We start from the raw sequence: 19,687 nt of genomic DNA on the forward strand, positions 1-19,687 counted from the left end.
ACATTTTCTGTCTGTTCAGACAGACATTTCTGCTGAACTTTTGCTGAACTTTTCTCATTTGATATAGACCTCTTAATTTCTAAATATGGATCATAGAGTTCAGTCTCTAAGATTATTTTTCTTTACTATTTGTAGAGATCAGATAAGTATTGGAATTAGGACCACATATCTAAGTGGCTTGGAAAATCTGTGTAGCTCAGACTGTTCAGATACAGGTTGCATAAGAGCAAGAAAAAAACTGGGATTTGGGTCTGCAGTGTGATTGTAACCTGGAATTCTCACTGGGCAAATGGCTACTGTGGCGTCATGGCAGCGTGACAACAAACTCATTGCAAGCAGTGACATTTTTATGCCCCACCAATCAACAGACTGTGTTGTGTGACGCCAATATCTCCACCCTAACTGTACCATTGACTTTTGGTCAATTGTACGGGGATTCTAGGAATTGTGTGGTATGGGTTGGGTTGTAGTAGGTCGTGTCAAAACCAATCAGTGGAAACGAGGTATTGTGTCAATGAGGTCATGAGTCACTGACACTTCTCTCCGTTCTATGAGTCATTTTCATTGTTGTTACTGACAAAGTCAAGGACCTCTACACATTTGGAGGCAGATTTCACGTAATGCTCTACAAATTATGCAGGCAACCTGGAATATTTAAGAATTCCAGACAATTCAAGTGCATGTTTCCCTGCAGTCAGTTCCCCAGGTGATTCCACCATGATCTAATGCTGTGGGACGCACCTTCAAAACAACAGAGTCAGAAAGCAGCCATTCATGTGACAAGAAGATCAAACCACGATAGCGCAAATCAACTTTCCTTTACTTTTCCAGAACTTTGGGGTTTTTATCTATTATCTATACGTAGGATGTTTTTGAGCTTTCTCCATCAGCTTCAGCCATGCTGTGGAGGAGTAAACACCATCAGGATTTTCATATCTGAAAAAGTCAGCACTTGGATATAAATATTAAAACTAGGTGGCCTAATCCAAGAAAATAATGTTTGCTTTTGCTTTGCATCCAAAGGGCAATTGATGGATTACTGCATCTGAAACTGCAATTATTGCCACAGAGAGAGTGTGAATTATTTAAACACTTTCCAGACAAACTTCACTATTAAACATTTGAGGTTTTCTGAGGAAATACTTACAAGGTCCTTTGATTTGGAGGCTTTGAAGTAGATGTTAACTAATGGCTAATTGTTAGACTGATGTTCTATATTCACAGTGAAAAGAGCGTAGCCGCGGGGTGATCTTTACAGAGTAAGATGACCCTGTAAACAGAAGAAAGCAGTTCTAAACTACTTCCTTTCTAACTTCAAAGTAAGACATGAAGTCCGTATTAAAGTCCTCACCTGTCTATCCAGAGCTCATATTAGTTTAAACCTATTTCACCAGAGGGCAATAGTGACTGAGGATGATCTTGTTGACCTAAACTGTTAATTGCTGTCTCACCATGGAGCTGGCTGCTGTGTGACAGTAAGTCGCTACCTCGCTCCTCACTAGAACGAGTCTCACAACCACGTTCTTAAGAAAACTTTTTCCAACCTGACAGTTCAAAGTAAAATAACTGATATTCTCCAGAAGTAGAAAAACATATATCTGTAGGATTAAATCAGACTTTAGTTGTGAACATAAGATTTTCCACACTGTAAAAAAAAAAAAAAAAAACAAAAAAAAAAAAAAAACACGGCTCTAATTTATGGTAAAATACTGGCAGCTGTGGTTGCCAGAACTTTACCGTCTTTGTTCGGTAAATTCTGGCAACCACAGCTGCCAGTATTTTACCGTAACTTTAGCAGTTCAGAACCGTAAACTTTTCTATGCAACTTACTATAAAAACAACACATATACCGTAAAGATTAGTCTACGTAAGTGAAAAACATGGCAGGACTGTATGATATATTGACATTTTTTTGTAAAATAAATAAATAAAAACATAAATTACCGGTGGCTGCTGTTACCAGAATTTCACCATAAAAATTATGGTACAACACTCAAGGAAGTGTAATGTGTCAATATTTCAAAATAGAAAGTTATTAAAAAAATAAAGCCAAATTAAACAAAAATACACATTAAGAGTAATCCACTTGCAGAAACAATTTCTATTTAAAAATTCAGTTAAAAAAATGAACCGATTCTGTTTCCTGTCCAGTTTCCTCACACTATTACTGAGATCTGAAAAATAAAGAACCCAGCATGTGTCCATATGAGGGAGGACCTGTAGAAGAAAAACTGGTGATAACAGGATTCTGGCTCTGGGTTGAGTAACAAGTCACTGAGTTCAGACGTTGCTCAGGATGGTGTGCATCATGGATCTGATCTTCCCAGTCACAGGTTGAGCCTGAGACTCAGACCTTGTTATTCAGGTGTTTCCTCTCTGCTGGAAAACAGAAACAAAGCAAAAGTTGGAATGATGCACAACATGAACATCATAGAAACTCAGCATTTGCTTAAATGTTTGTTTCACCCTTGTTGACTTGCACTACTTCAACCAGGCGGTGTGATCATTTCTGACTGAAAATTCAGAAGTTCTTAAATCTTTGTTTGTTGTCGACAGGTGTGACCCTCTGTGCAACCAGACAAAAAAAAACATCAGATGAAGTGCAGAGTTCATGAGGCTCCTAACATTCCCCTCTGATTCTTTCTCCTCAGTTACTATCTGTGATTTTTTTTTTTTTTTTTTTTTTGTAGTGGAAAAATGCAGAGAGGAATTCTGACATTTAAAATGCAACTGAATCTGCTTCATTTGTTGATGTCTGCAGACCAGCCAGCCGACACTGGAGTCTTTCAGAATTAGCAAGCATATCAGTGCTGTTTTATTTTTTTGTTGTTTTTTTTCTCAAGGTTTTCTCCTTGAGAGTTGTTGGCCTTAGTTTCCCGCTCAGACTGAGTTCTGTGGAAGTACCAGCTGTGAAAGCAGTGAGATAGGAGTGATTACTTACCCTTTTCAATGCGCTTTAGGAGGTGACATATACGCCTCCTGAACCATAAGTTGAATACTGTGACCTTTTCTTTTTGGCACACAGTGGAGTTTGTTGTTCTATCAATAACTAGAGTTGTCAGAGCCTTGTGCCTGTACGCTTATGACGTACAGTAATTCTCCCCTGATAATGCCTGTCTCTGTCCTCTGGCCTGTCTGTCTCTTTATTTGTTTGTGTCAGCTTCACACCCAGAGCCCCCTCCCCCTTCTCTCTTTATCTCTGCTTCTGTTCCTCTGGTATAATTCCACACTCATCTCAGGCCCAGAAATTAATCTGGGGTTCCCACAATGAGCTTAGATGGCATTACACGCACAAACAAAAGTCAGATATTAAAAATCAAGCCTTGTCACAGAGGAGCTGGGGTAGACAAACAACGTATTCATACTGAGTGATTTATTGGTCGTTCCCGTTTGGAACTGGATTTATTTTAAGAAAATGAATATGTTTTTGTCTTTATGGTTAACAGACCATGAGCAGATGAGCTGGTGCTCCTAATCACCCACTCTGTAGTTGGTTACACAGTTTCCTTGATAGATGTGGGGATTTTGGATCACTTTTGTGTTCGAGACCCAAAAAGAGTGGAGAAATTGTCCACTGTGGGACATCATGGGGAGTTAAAACAGTTAAATGTTTTCTGTTTTATGATTCCAGGCTCTCCTGCAGGAGGATACCTGACAACATGTAGCTACCACCCCATCACTTCAAAGTTGGGATCTTGTTGTGGCTTGCAAACTTACATCTTTTAACTCCAAATGACAAAATGTGTCAAATTGATGATTTATGACAGGAAGACAATGGTTATTGTCTTAATGTCAACAAACGTTAACAATCCCAGTTAACTTGTGTTAACTGGGATTGTGTTAGCCTATGTGTTAGCCTGTGTTGAGTTTCACTCACAGTAGAGTAACAGTACAATAGTATTTTAAATTCTTTTCATCAGAAAATATGGCAGAATAGGAAAAATAAATCTTAAATGTATAGTAAAGCAAAGCATATGCAATATTATGACCAAGCTCTATTTCTACCTCAAAATGTTCAGAAATAAAAGTTTTGAACTTCTGGAACAAACAGTGCTGGGGAAAAAAATTATGAATTTCATAATTCATAATTGTATAATTTTTTATGATCATCTTTCACTTTTCAACCTTTAATGCTTCCTTGTTGGTAAGGACTAGAAAATGACGATGTTTCCATTATAACTTTCTGACACTTTGTCTCCTCTCGCCAGTTTTCCTCCAACTTTAAGCTCTTTTAAAGGGACAGTATTATATATTTTCCAAGCACATCTACCCATTTTATAGCATAATCAAGTAACTATGTTACTTTTGATTGTTATAAAAATATATATAAACCATGACTTAAAATAAATTTTACTATTTGATTTAACACCTTGAAATTGGGCCTTTGTCTCTTTAAAAATGCCTGCTCTTTCTTAAACTCATCTTCAGGAGGAAGTCCTCGCACCATTGCTTTTGTGTTTACCCTTTAACAATATTTCTACCAGTGTTTCACACTGGTAGAAAAGTCAATTTTACAGAATACTGTCCTTTTAAGCTACACCATCGTGTTCAGATTGCTGATTTTCACACTGAATCATGTGTGCCTTCAATGAAACCCTCGAGCTATAAGAGTGAAAGGATAATGGTAAAACATCAACCATCTTGGATGACACAGAAAAGCACTTACCTGCTATTTTCAGATTTCAAAAGTAACACATTCATCTGGGTGCCAGACTGAGACGGGCAGCGTGAAATTTTACTAAAGATCCTCAGAGACAGAAAGGTAAGGAATCAGACTGAAGAGGTGTTTTTATGTTCCACGTTGTACAAACTCACCTCGATGCGTCTCCCAAGAGCTCTTCTCTGTCAGTCTGTTGATCTTTTCCTGTTCAGCAGCATGTCAGCATGTCTCTGTCTTTATTGTGTCGGCAAGGAAAGGTATAAACTTTAGAGTCTGTAAAGCACATAGTCACTCTGTTTCAATATGTACTCAGATGTCAGCATGTGGTCTAGGATTTGAGCTGATTTGTTAACACTTTGTTAGCTCTGGGGAAAATTTGTTTAGTAAGAGGTAGAACCAAAAACACTCAGGGAGAAAAATAATACCAGCTAAATAAGATTAAAATGATCAACTTTAAATGTTAGCTAGCAACTGCACTGAGTTCTTCTACAACCTTTAAATGAAGACTTTTTAAAAGTTGTTGGCAAACAACAAAACAGCCGTCGTTTTCTTCTGAGACTCCAGGATCACGGTTCGGGTAGCCGTAACCTTTGACCTCACACACACGTCACACGGTTAGCCATGTGGGCGACTGCCAGTTTGAAAGAACGTCTTTTCGTTAACAGCTGGAAGCCGTAGAGCTAAATAGTGGGTAACCTTGAGGAGTTTGAGACTACTGTTATGTACATCTTCAACCTCCTGCAGTTGGAGTAATTTAACAGATTCCCTCGGGGCAAATTAGCAATGCGCATTGGGTCAGTACGTTTGACCCAGGCTGTCAGATTAACAGCGTGTGGCGAAGAATTGAAAAGAAAAAAAATGGTAGAGTAGAGTGATCTTTTAGTCTCAGCACAGGAAAGGCAGGAATGAAGGACAGAATAAGATCTGCATCTAAAGATAGACTGAGAAATGAGAAATAGAAAGTCTACATGCAACATACTACCTGATCTTAGCTGTCATTAAAAAAAAAAAAAACAACAACGCAGAATATTAAATACTTGCAGAAGAAAAGAGCACTGCCACTTTTAGAATCCAGAAAAATCCTCACTTAACACACACGCCACAGTATAATGTTTAAGTGATTTATATTTTTATGGCACAGCTTTAAGAAATGCATGTGTCCTGTTAAGTTTAAGTAGAATGTATAAGCTATATGGTAACCAGAGTCCAGCACACAATATTCTTTTTTTCTTTGTGAACAGTTAATATTTCTTAATCCCTATACCAGATTATTATTTTTTGCAACTGGATTAAAGGACTGTGAAAAACTTTGATTAATTGTTGAAAACAGCTTTTGCAAACTGCAATCTGGCTTTTTAATGTTTCTTTTTGAGTAATGGCTTCCTCTTCGCTCTGTGGCCTTTCAGCCTGTCGGTACAGGACATGTTTCACTCTGGACGATGACACTGACTGACCAGCTTCAGCCACAACATCTACACCACATCATTAAACTTTTGTTCTGGTGTAAATCTGCACATTTTAAACCAGAACACAATCATCTCTGGGGACACAGAACCTGAGCAGTATGATCAGGAACTGGACAACTGGCACTGTAATTCCTAAATTAAATCCTGCTGAAATATGCTGACGTTTCTGGCTGTAACATAACTAAATATTTAGACGGAGGAATTTTCGAGGCTTTGTAGCCACATAGAGGGTTCATGGTTATACTAAGAGCAGTTTTGAAATCTGATTATTAAAGATTTTTTTTTTTTTTTTAGTAAATCCTTTTACATGTAAAAACAAATCTTGATGTAATCTGTATGAGCAGATGCTGGCGGATTTGGGTCCGAACAAGATCTGAATGAGTCTTAGAAAACAACCAGTTAATTGTGCGACTCTGTTCTCTGTGGAACAAGACAGCAGAAAAACATGAGATAAAATTAAAGGAATGTTCCAAAAAGAGAGATGATTAGAAACAAATACAGCATTTAAGATTCATGTTTTTTTATTTTGACCAAAAAAAAACCCCATCAAAAAAGCAGGATTATTTTCTGTGTTGCGGAAGAATGCTAAATTGGCAAAGCAAATCCAGTTTACTCAGAAGATGATAGTTGAAGGATTTTTCATGTTTGCCTTTAAATTCCTGTAAAATAACCTTCTGGGCAAGGATTTCATCTGGAAGCGACATGCTTGATTCCTCTGTAAAGTGTTCTGCTGCTTCTAGCTGTCATTTCCTTTGTTGTGGGCGAGAGAAAGCAATCAGGGCCCAATCATGGTTACAACACACCTACACCAGTCGATGCTTGTAGTGAGACTTATTGTAATATGTGCTCCATCTGCTGCTGTCTGAATGACGGCCCAGCAGCAACGGCGTTCGCCCTCCGAGGTTCACCAAAGCATTTCTGCCTCCTTGTAGGGTCAGGGTTCACCGTGTTCTGTCAGAAGATGTGGCTAGAAAGTATGTCAACCTTAAACAGCAAATAAATCACTGAAAACATGTTTTGTCACAGCAAACAGCAAGGCAACTTCATAATAAATTGGTTTGTACCACATTTTTGTTCAGATTTTTTGGGTTGTTTCACCAGATTTTAATGCTAACGTTGATTAGCTTAGTTCAGACTTTCCATTGAGTCATTTTTCAGTGTGTCGATTCTGATTGTATCCAGTGGAATCAGAGGGTCACGTTGGACTTGGTGGGTTTTTCTGTTCATAACAGCTGTGTGCAGTTATGAAAAGAGAAGTTTATATTTCTATTTTCACCTTGTTGAAAACATTCAGGTGCTTTCATCAACTCCACACTGTTAAGTAATACAATAGTAAGAAAATAAGAGTATATCATATAGGGTCAAATTATTATTATTTTTATTAATTCATTCATTTTCTAGCTGACCTTTCTTTTTATTATTATTATGAAATTCATGTATAATTTGTTTGTATGTGAAGTCTATCCTTTTCCTCAAATGTTTCCATCACTGCTGTAAAAAATTGTTCTTGCTTGCCTTCATTTTTGAGGTTGGCTGCTTCAATGGTGTTAATTACTGAGGTGTAGAGTCATCCTGGGCTCAGCACTCCCCCTATCTGTGCAACACGGTACTTTCCACTTCATCCTGCACAGTTTTTTGCTGACTAGGAAGACTAAATTTGTCACACACATTCAGTCAATATATTATACTGTGGAACGTCGACATGTGTAATTAAATGTGACTAAAAACAGCTTGCATCAGTCAGTCAGTGTGTGTGTGTGAGACACAGCGCAGCCGGAGGTGAGGTGAGGCTCATCACTACCTCTTCACTCTTCTTATTTAAATTATTTGAACAATTAATGCATAAAAACAGCCATTTATGCCATAAAAATGTTGAAATTATGCACAAAACAAATTCACAGAGTGGACAAATTGATTTTCTTCATGTGTTGTTTGTATTTGACTTGTCATGATGCCAATTCTGGCTGCACTGGTGTATATAAAGTAAACAACTAACTTTCATTAATGAATGCTACATTTAAGCAAATTACTAAAACGAACGTGAACAATTGTGAGTTTGTACTTGTGTATGTTTGGCAGAGTTAGAATCACTAAGGATGTTGCCATCAGTCTTTTTCCCTATTATATGTAAAACATCAGGAAGGAATTGCTTGCTGATGTGGAAAAAGAGTGTATATCACATTTCTGGTACTTGATTATTGACATACCTGATTATCTATGGGTTGTAGCAAACAGATTCACATCAGTGACTATAGTCAGGGCTGCAGGTTGTTTTTTTAAGAGTTTGTAGTTCTGATTCTCTGGTAGAATTTGAGCCAAACAAAGGACAACATTTCCACCAGCTGCCATGTCTGGTAGATCTGGTGTTTGTACGACTCGCCCTGGAACACTATCTGCACCAGTCATATGAAAGACCCCATAGTTTTGGTTTTGGCAGGTATTGCTTCAGTCTTTGCCTTTCTTGGAATAGAAATTATTCATTGATGACCAGTTTATCACCCTTTTGGACTGAAGTTAGTTTTGAGGATAAACAAACAATGAAATAATGGTGGTACAGTGGATCCTCATGTTTTCATCTGGAATAACCCCAACTCATGAACCATGCACCTTTTGTCCATAAAATGATCCTGCATCCATTTTCTGTTACTGTTAGTCAATAATAATGTAAAAAAATTGGCTGTGATGATTATTTCATAATCAACTGCATATTAATGCACTACAATAATATTGTCAAAGCAAATGGGCCCCAGCTGCACAATGTTGCCCTGAGGCAATAAACAAACAAACAGTTTTAGTATATAAATTATTTAAAAAAATGTCTTGAAATGATCTACAATGCTTCTTTACATACTCACAGACATTAAAGTATTTTTAGTTAGTTACCCAAAATGTAAACATGAAGAAAAGTGATCTATAACTTACAAGTAGGAGGCAAGGTGTAGCATGCAACTCTGCTTCATATGAAGGACTGCTCCTCTTCCAAAGAAAAGACCACATGAACCTCAATACCTCTTTTATTTGGACAAAAATATATCTGGTGTGCTAATTTAAATCAAAAAAATAAAATAAAGGAGCAACATTGTTGCCCAAGGGCAACGCCATGCTACAGAGGGTTAAATAGCCATATGATTTTTTTTAATCCTAATTTTATTTTATTGTTATTCAATAACAAAAGTGTGAGTAGCCAATCAAAGCCTGGTATGTTAACCAGCTGTAAGTTTCCTCCAGAAACAGCTCAGATTTACTCTGTAAACAAGTTGAATTCAAACACAAAGTTTGTCATTTTAAAACCTCAAACTATCTAATGCATTGGGTTGTTTCTTCGTGATCTAATATATTTTTGGAGAAAAGAACAAACACAAATCAAAAATCACACTGAAATTGGTGGAGGGTTTTTTTTCTCCACTTCTACATCTTATAGATTATTCTTAGTCTCAATGCATAACTGTTCTGAAGTGACTCAAAAATTCACTGCAGACTTTAATGACCTAATAGCTGTAATCTGGTAAAGCTCATCAAGTGGTGATATTTATGTTTTGGTTGTACTTTGTCTAATTTTAAAAAGGTCAAAGTTAAATTCAGAAGAGACAAACACTAGCACAACGAACCAGGAATACCTGCTGACGAACAAAATAAAGGGAAACTGTGTTAGCAGCTACATGAACTGATGGAGAACACTTTTTGAATTAGTACCAACACATCACTTGCATTGGCAATTGATGCTCCTGCCTCATTTTAAATATGTTCTGCGGACTCTTTTTCATTTAATCTTCTCACCGTGGGCTATCAGTGTCCACATTCTCTGTTTCATACGCGTACCTTTCCTCCTTCCGTCTGCACACTGATTTAGCTGTCAGTCATTTTGTCACTGCGATTCCAAAGTCTCATTTTCTGGTCAGGAATCCATTAGCGAAAGGCTGCTCTGCTATTACCTGCCAAATTGCCAGGCTGTCCCTGACAATTAGTTGGGAAACAGGAGACAACAGTCTGTGGTGAAAACCGCCATCTTGACTACTGGGAAACCGTCCAGAGCCCCTCAAACAAAGTCCAGAAAATGTTTTTTGTTTTTTTTATTTCTTTAGAGTGAGTGTTCCCTAAAAGTGATAAATGATTTGATAGCAAATTTATTTATGCTTACATTTTGGAGTTACTGCAAAAGTATGTTTTTGTGGAGGGGGGCTGCCATAGCAATGCATAGGAGAGCAGTGCAATGTGTTGCCCCATGCTGCCTCCTATGCAATACATGGATTATTCTACACCTAACAGAACGTCTCTTTATTTATGTATTTATTTGTTTTAGTGCCGTTACCATTAGTGCGGTTCGTACCGCTCTGTGCACGTCACAATAAAGTTATCAAGATGTGTGGCTCGATCTCAAGAAGGGAGCTATTAGTTTTTTATTGGGAATTATTTTTATCTGGCCATATGGCTGTTGAATCTAAATCTGAGTTGAAATACAAAGCTGGGCGTGCGACCACACCATAACAACATTTATTATGCTACATTTATATGGGTAACTTTTTTCCTTCAGTCTTCCTGATTTATGTCATCATAATAAATTGTTTTGCCTGTTGAATCAAAACATTGAACCTCAGTAAACAGGACTGAGTCGAATCAGTGCTTGTTGCTGATCCATCGTTCATGGATTAGAGAATGTTTCAAAATGCAAAAGTCACAAGGACAAATATTTCATGGATGAAAAGAAAAAGTGCTTCACAAAGCACTTTTTTAAAACTAAAAAACACATTTAACAATTAAAATAAAACATAAAAGAGACAAATGTTACATTTAATAATATTAAATTATTTTAAAAAGACATTTTAAAGAACCTGAAGGAAAAACACATTTGAACAAATATGCCTAACTTTTTTTAAAATGAGTCCAGACTCATCAGGATCACGTAAGAACAAAAAAAGTTCATTCCAACAATCTAGAACGAGAAATCCCCTCAGGTTTTATATCTGAGGATTAGAGCTATCAGTAGATTTTGGTTTAAGGACCTGAGGGCTCAATTTGAGGAATATCGATCAGATAATTCATTCATACAGAAAGAATATTGGCCTTGAAGGCCTTCAGAGTTTGTCAGGACTTCAAAATGAATTCTACAGGCAAATAAATAAAATAACAAATATGGGTGAGAATTGTAATAGAAACAGTAGTCATGTGAAACCTGCAGAGTTTTGGACCAACTGAAAATGATAAAGTGCTTCTTCACTGATGGATGTGAAAATTGCATCACCACAGAGAGAGGAGAGGAAATGAAAGCATAAATAACTATCTGAAGTTTAAACATCGAGTTCGCCGCACAACTTCCTTAAATTGAAAATATTTTTCGAACAATATAAACCATTTCGGATAAGTTGCATTTACTGACCAGAGAATGATATTTTAACTAGGGCCAAGACTTTTTAATAAATAAAAAGATTTTAATTCAATTAATCACATTTATCTTTTTTTTCACATGAAAAAGTCCTCAGATGGAATCTTAGTGTTTCTGGTACATCCAAAAATCAGACACACAAGTGACATAAGCACATGAAAAAGTCACTTCTAACGGCCCACTAAGGATTCACTTTTGCTTCAAAAACAGTCTGAAGGGACACTGGATAAGACTGCTGTCTCCTGTTGCTAATAGGAGTTAACCTGTCGGCAAAGCTATTCATGTCTAAAATTAGCATCTCAATTCTAAACATGTAGCAGCAGCACAGACGTCCCCTAAGCTAACGTTAGTCAACAGTCCACATTTCTAAAGAAGAATCTTTTCAATGTTAAATAAATCACTTTGTACCAATCTGATGGTTTAATAACCTAAATAGCAGATTAAACACAATACATATCTATGTTGTTGATTTTATGTCTATTTATTCAATAACTTTGCTGAAAAAAGGGTTTTTGTAAAATGTTGCTTATTTTGTCAATACAGGGTTTTCAATTAAAATGCAATTAGCTGCAATTAATTAAGTACAAACCCTGCAATTAACTCGACTGGACTTTCTACATATTAACATTTTCTGCAGATCAAAACCCAGATGGAGTAAATCTCTTTTTTTTCCCCTGATCTTACCATATTTAAATTTTCTATTAAAATTCTCACCCATATTTGTTCTGCCGTCACATGACTGATTGAAGTTGGGCTTGATAAATAAGCTGGACCTCAGACCTTTGATCTGACTGCCCTGTGTGTGTATGAGTATGTGTGTGTTCTCCAATTAGACTGCTGTACATGAAAAACACACACTTGAGATCAGAGAGGACAGGTAGGAGCTGCCCTTTCATTCTTTATTAGGGAGAGAATGACTTTGAATAAATAAAACAGAAGGCAAACAACATGACAGAATGCTGATTCCAGCTCGCTATTGAAGGATGAAAACACAAATACAGACACACAGTGCTGCAGTTTGCTTGTCATGAACTGGAAACAGTTCTGGAGTGAGTTTATATCAATGAGTGTTCATGGGGGATGTAGTTTTATGCTTTTTTTGTCAGTAAAGGAATGAACATAAACCATATTCAATTTTCAACATGCCACCCGTTTAACGTTAAAATAATATCCAAACTTGAATATTACCCGTTAAAACAAGCCTTTCCGTTGTGTGTCTGGACTCAGTCCTCACACAGCGGGGAGACTGATGGTGGAAGCGTTCTATCTTCTTTCTTTTGGAACCAAATTATACTTCAGGCGACGCAAAGGCAAATGGGGTCAGCTTGTAATCTGCTAAAGCATAATCACTCTCATGCATAACGCAGAGGGCCTGCAGGGTAATAACAACCTGGACATGGAGATAGGCAGATATCTGGACGATCAGAACACATTTCTGGTCAACATTTCAGATGTTCAGCAGTAATATTATCCATAGAGACTTGCGTTTTGGCAGTAGAATAAAAGAGAAATTCAATTCAGTTTATTTAGAAAGCAGCAATTCACAACATGATACTTTACAAAAAAAAATCTATTTGATTGAATCAGGTAGACAAATTCAAAGTCTAGTACATATATAGTTTGATCTCAGCTTCTATGGACTGTAAAAAAGCATAGAAAAGATATAAAGTTAATGTCAGAACTGACTGCAGATAATGCAATAAGTTGAGAGTAGTAGGAGAAAATAGTCGAGTGACGGAAAGTGGTCAGTTTGTCAGCCTAAGCGATCTAACAGCAGAAATAGTCTAACTAAAAGTTTTAACAAAAAGAAAAGTTTTAATCCTTTAATAGACAGGGTGTCTGCCTCAGGGACTAAAACTCTGCCTCCCATTCTACTTTTCCAAATTCTAGGAACCAGCAGTAGGCCAGCAGTCTGAGCGCAAAGAGCTCCGTCAGCAACATATGGAACAATCAGAGCTCTGATGTATAATGGAGCTGATTATTAAGACCTTTATGTGAGAAAGAGAATATCAAATTCCATTCTGGATGTAACAGGAATCTAATGAAGAGAAGCAACAACAGGAGAAATGTGATCTCTCTCTACCACTCCCAAATTGTTCATGAGCTTGTGAAGAATGAAGATTGGATCGTGTGGAAAGGCAGGGAGAACAGCCAAGATGTCCCAGAAGGGCAAAAACCCTCAGCCAAAAACAGTAGAATCAGGTCTGAGGTAGATCATAGAGGGGTGAAGGATCAAGATGGATGCCGGGCTGTGAGAGAGATTCTATGTCCAACACCAGTTGTGGGACGGACCTTGTGCAGGAACTTTCTGAACACTCCCACAACAAATGGCTGTATCTTCCACCGTGAGTCTTCATGAAGGAGCGGATTTCAGCCTGAACGAGGCAGGTGTTTAACAGAGCAGGACAGCTAATTACGTTTCTGTGGGAATTTCCAGAGACAAATCCTGCACGAAACGCCACCTAAGGCAGACAAATGCAAACAGTGCCTCCTGGTGGACAAAAAATTATATGACACCACAGAAGTGCTATGGCGTGTCCGTCTGGTGGTTGACAGAAACTGCTTTTGGAGTGGCACAAATAATGTAGTAACCTCTCAACCTTTTGTAAGTGATTGTAAAGAGGTATTCTGAATTATAAAAATATTCATTACACATGCTTGTGGGCTTAATAGTGAAAAGGTAAAGATTTTACCAACTCACATTTTAGATTTTTTTTTGTGTGATTTAAGGTATAATTTGCAAGTTTAACGGGTCCAGGTAAAAAAAAATAAAGGGACATTTACAAAATTGAGACTGAGATGAAAGAAACAAAACCAGATAAAGAAATAGTGAGGATTTTTATTTACAAAAATTACTTCTATTCAAAAGAGCATTATTTGAATGAGTATTGAAAATGATTGAATAGTATAATATTTGACATGAATAAAACCAGTGCCTATAATTTTATGTTAACATTTTTCTTGTTTCTGCTTTCTGTTTTGCTTACAGGCTTCTGTCACTTGGAAAAAGCCAACCAACTTCCCATCTGCCTTTTTCATTTCAGCTTCTTACTGATGCAGTCTGACAAAATGACAGCTTAATAGTAACATGGGTCTTGGTGACAGGACTGAGACTGCTAAATTGTACTGATTTTAAAACATCCACAGTAACATCCATTATGTGTTTTTAAGAAAAACAGTGGCTATGTTGAATGTGGATCTTAGCAGACAGTCACCTTCCTAAAATAATGGTTTAAGTAATTTTTTTGCCAAAAGTGATTTTTGGCAAAAATAAAAACAACAACAAAGTAAAGCAAAATAAAAAATAATGACTTCGATCATTATGACAGGGATGTGCCTATATGAAATATGCAACAGGAGAATAAAAAGAAGGAATATATTATCAAAGGAAGGAAGGGACACAAAGAAGGAAGTGAAGTAGAAGATGAGGGAGGAAGGACAGAGTGAAGGACACTAGTTAGGAAGATAACAAGAAACATGGAAACATGAGAGAATGAAAGGAGACAGAACACAAGCAAAGAAAAACAAAGGCAAGTAATCAAGGACACAAGGCAGAAAGAAAGAAAAACATGATATTCATAGATTAAACCTCAGAATTATTTCAAGTAAACAGAATACCTTTATAATGCAGTTCATCTATTTTTAAATCATATTTACAGTTGAAACTAGAAATGTATATACACTCAATAAGAACTCATTATACTATTATTTTCACTGTCTGTAATTAAAAAAGGGAGAACATCTCTTGTTTGTTTCAGTTTGCTAGATGCTACAATGAGGAGACAGAATATCAGAGATTAATGGAAAATTATTTATCTTATCTTTTCTACTCATGTTAATTGCCATATTTGCTAGACCAAGACCAAAAATCATTTTGCCCTTTTCTGTTTCTATCATGGGCAGCACAGTGGTGCAGTTGGTATCACTGTTGTCTTGCAGCAAGAAGGTCCTGGGTTCGATTCCCAGCAGCGGCTTTAAACCGCCTGGTAGTAACGTTAAGGAGACACAGAGCGAAGAGTCAGCAGGTGATACCGGGGCTTTGAGGTGAATATTTTTTTCAATGCATTCAAACACTTCAGAACGTCTGTGATAGAGGAATTTTTTTAAATTTTTTGTGCTTACTTTGTAATGTTCTCAAAACCTGAATAGCAGCTTTAAAGTACAAAAGGAGCAAAATGTTTGACTTGTTTTAATGGAGAAACAAATCATCAAGGGAGTGCAAATTCATGAACGTGACATCTGTAAGGGAAGAACTCCTCGGTGTGTAAGCTGTCAGAATAGTAGTTTGCCCTTTTTGTTCCCCTGCAAGGTTGTTGTAATTATGGGTATTTTTCACCAAAAGAGAAGCAGCGTTATTAGTTCTATTGGAGCGGAAGAATCATCTACAAGGACTTTTCACGACGTTATGCAGATTAGAGAGACAAGTCGGAGCAAAAGAGAGGCTTATCTCAATAGTAAATGCTCAAGTTGTTTCTGACTCTCTGAAGTGCCTCGACGTCTCCAAGGTCAACAGCTGAATAAATGTTTTTATGGGGCTAATTCTCCAGCGTCTCCAGATATCTCGTCCAATTATGCCCTCTCTGTCTATGTCAAGTGACTTGTCACCCTTATCCCTTGATGCGTTTGCACTTTTTTTCTCAGACTGTAGCTACAGTGTGTTTGGCACTTGGCAAGTAATTTAACAGTGAAAAACCCAGCAACTTCAAACATTAAATCCTATACAAAGAATGCTCTGCTGTTGTTTATCTGCCATCCTCCCCACCTACAGTTTAAACTGGAAGTTTACAAAACTGAATAATAAGAAACATCCACTTTTTATTTCCCCCCCTGGCTGAAAGTCAACTCAAATTTGCCTTGTTTCAGGTCAGTTAGAATTACCAAAATGATTTCTATTTTCTAAATGTCACAATAATGAGAAAGAATATGTAAGAGAATAATTTCCTAGTGTCCTCAAAATCAGAAGTTTACATACATTTCCTCAGTATTTGGTATAACAATATAACAATAGTCATTATGACCAAACAGTTCCACTTTACTTTCATCAGGCCACAGGACATGTCGCCAGAAATGAAGGTCTTTGTTCCTGTGTGTATTTGCAAACTGTAATCTGGCTTTTTCAGTTTATTTTGAAGTAATGGCTTCCTCTTCACCAAGTGGCCTTTCAGGACATGTTGGTACAGGATGTGTTTCACTGTAGATAATGACTCCAGCCAGCATTTTCACAAGGTCTTTTGGTTTTACATGGAACCAATCTGGCTGTATTTGTGTGTTATTGTTTGAACAGATGAATGCAGCTCCTTCAAGCATCTGGAAATTGTTCACATGGATGAACCAGACTTCAGCAGCCTCATGCTCCTCATTTAACCTCCTCATTGTGTCAAACCTGAAAGCAACGTGTTTCAGGAGTGGCCTTAAAATACATCTACAGGTGAAGCTCCAATTAACTCAAATGTATCAGTTAACCTATCAGAAGTTTCCAAAACTATAAAATCTTCAACTGAGTATGTAAACTTCTGATTTTGAAGACATTGAAGACTTTCTCTTATTACTGATGTATTTAGTAAATAGAAATAATTTTTGTCATTTTAATTGACCTGAAATAAGAGAAGTTGGGTCAAATTTAATTTCAGTCAGCGAGAAAAAAAGACGAGTATGTTTTTTTTATTGATTGTATGTAAATTTTTGATTTCAACTGTTTGTAGGGATTTTTCTGCCAATGGGATTTCTAGTATCAACCACTTTGAGAAACCATCTAATTAGGCATAAATGGACAACTTCCAACATAGGCAAATGGGCAAAATCTTGCCAGGGGACCAATCACTCTAAGCCTGACTCAACAGAGAGGCCATCTAACAGTACTAATCCCATTCAAAGGAAAGCTTATGCTCACGTAAAGCCAACAAATCTGCTTCAAAACAGCATTTCTTAGAAAACAATGTTTTTCCCCCCTCTCTTTGCGACACCAATCTGGTATCTTTCATGCCTGTCGAACAGTCGGAGGCTTTGGAAATCGTCGTTCTGAGAAATTAATGTGTCAGAGAAGCTGACTGAGTTTCTGTACCGAGCAGCAAAAACTGAAATGACATTCTTTTACAGTCACCAGCATGGTAGCACTGCACATGCTGATTCATGGTTGTATTTTGAAAGTGGCATCCGCTGCAGACTGGCTGTGGCTGCAGTTAAACTGATGCATCAGCCATGTGCCTCACAGTGTGAGTTTGTCTTCTCTCCCAGCTGGGAGGGCGGTGGCAGGAGGCAGGGAGCAGTAAAATGGAGAATTGCTGTTTTCTTTCCAACACATTGTGTTGACACCTGTTGGAACATATATGCAACACATGATTATGTGGTTTGGTGCATAAAAGTGGTTTGGTGCATAAATCCAACCTCAATGGTACTAAAAACACTCCACACAGAAAATATACTCTCTACAAAAGCAAAGTCAAAGTGGAAAAGCTGTGAGTGGAAAACTGGTACCAACCGAACCTTATGAAGCAGCAGCTTGAAGGAGCGTCTTTAGCAGTTTGAAGCAATTGTTTCCTATTTGAAATTGCCGTGGAGGAGTTTAGCATAGCCTTCTTTTTTGGATTGTTTTTTTTGTTTGCATGAGTTTAAGCCAAGCTTGAGTTGTCAGACATGTCACCCAATATTTGTCTCTATAATACAGAGAAAAATGTTATCAACTCAACTACCCAAACCTACCCTTTTCATCTGACTGTTAGCCGAGATCAATCACCACCCAAAAAGAGGTCAAAATGTTTTAAAGTATTACCCTTCAACAAACTGTTCATTGATGATTTAGAACCTGGAATATCTTTAGAAATACAGGAAATGAATTATAGTGTTATATTTATATGTCTAGACATCACACACTCACACAAAACTGACAATACTCTAGCTTTTAATGCATTTAATAAGCAGATATGTTCTGATAGAGCTGCACAGTGGTGCAGTTGGTAGCACTGTTGCCTTTCAGCAAGAAGGTCCTGGGTTCAATTCTGATAGAGTAAATATTTGCTGCCTTTCAGTAAAGATATTTCAGTCACATACTCCTCTCACATTGACCTGTTTAACTTAATTTCCAGACCATAATTCAAACAGCTCCAAAATATTTCACAGATACTGAAGCTTGTCTGACAATCTTTTCAGCTGTTGTCTTAATTTTATTTTATCTAGAAAATTTATGGAACATTTCAGTGTCAACTTATCAGAACTGTTCACAGTATCTCTTATGAATCAATCACTGAACTCCCTCAGACATCAAGCTTGGTTTCGAGGGTTGATAGACCTTAATCTGATAGGTTAAGGTCTATCAGATTTAAATTTATATTTATTTTGTTTTGTTTGTTTTCTTTTCTATATATTTTTTTTTAGAAATGCTATACTCTATTCATTAGCAGAGATAGCATATCCCAATCAAATTGTGAGGCTCCCTTTACAACCCCAAAAACCAGACTTTGATGAAATCCTGGTCTGTGAAGACCTGATTCTCTTTATACCTCCAAGACTGTCAGGACAAACAAAACATGTTTAATGTTGTCACACTGCAATTTGGCTTGATTGTTGCAGTTGCCTCTTAGTCCTTGCAAAAACTGTAATTATCTGAATCCCTTTCTCCTCTACTCTCCCTTTACAAACCTGTGACCAGCTTCTTCCCTGACTGTCAGTCTTGTGGTGTGTACACCTCCGACTTGCAGTCTCTCAGGGAATTGTGGACACAGACAGCAGCCATAGCCATTTTGGATGATGGTTGTGCAAAAGACCTACCATCTGTTGGGTAGGATGTCAAAGGCATTCTACACAAGCCTGCATGTCCTTGACAGTTGGTAATAAAAGACTTTTCACTGCTTGTCCAGTTGTCTGTGAGACATGGAAAGATGTGATCTCCCACAAACATGACAGATGCCACAACAGATTTTGGCAATGGATTTTACCAAAATCATTCTGTAAAAAATCAAAATGTACAAGAGACCTCCATTTTCAGCTCACCACTGAGAGCCAATACAGGAACCTACATTGACAGGGACAAAGGAATTCAGCACATATGTAAGGGTCAGTAGAAAGGACATGATAGAAGACTCTCTCTATGTCTTCCTGCGTTTCCACAGTCTGAGTCTTATTTTGATTATTGAGTGAGTATTTTCAGTTTGCGATCAAACCTGCAATTGGCATCAACAGTCATCA

Source organism: Gambusia affinis, linkage group LG13 (assembly GCF_019740435.1).
Source record: "Gambusia affinis linkage group LG13, SWU_Gaff_1.0, whole genome shotgun sequence".
In the NCBI taxonomy this organism is placed as follows: Eukaryota; Metazoa; Chordata; class Actinopteri; order Cyprinodontiformes; family Poeciliidae; genus Gambusia; species Gambusia affinis.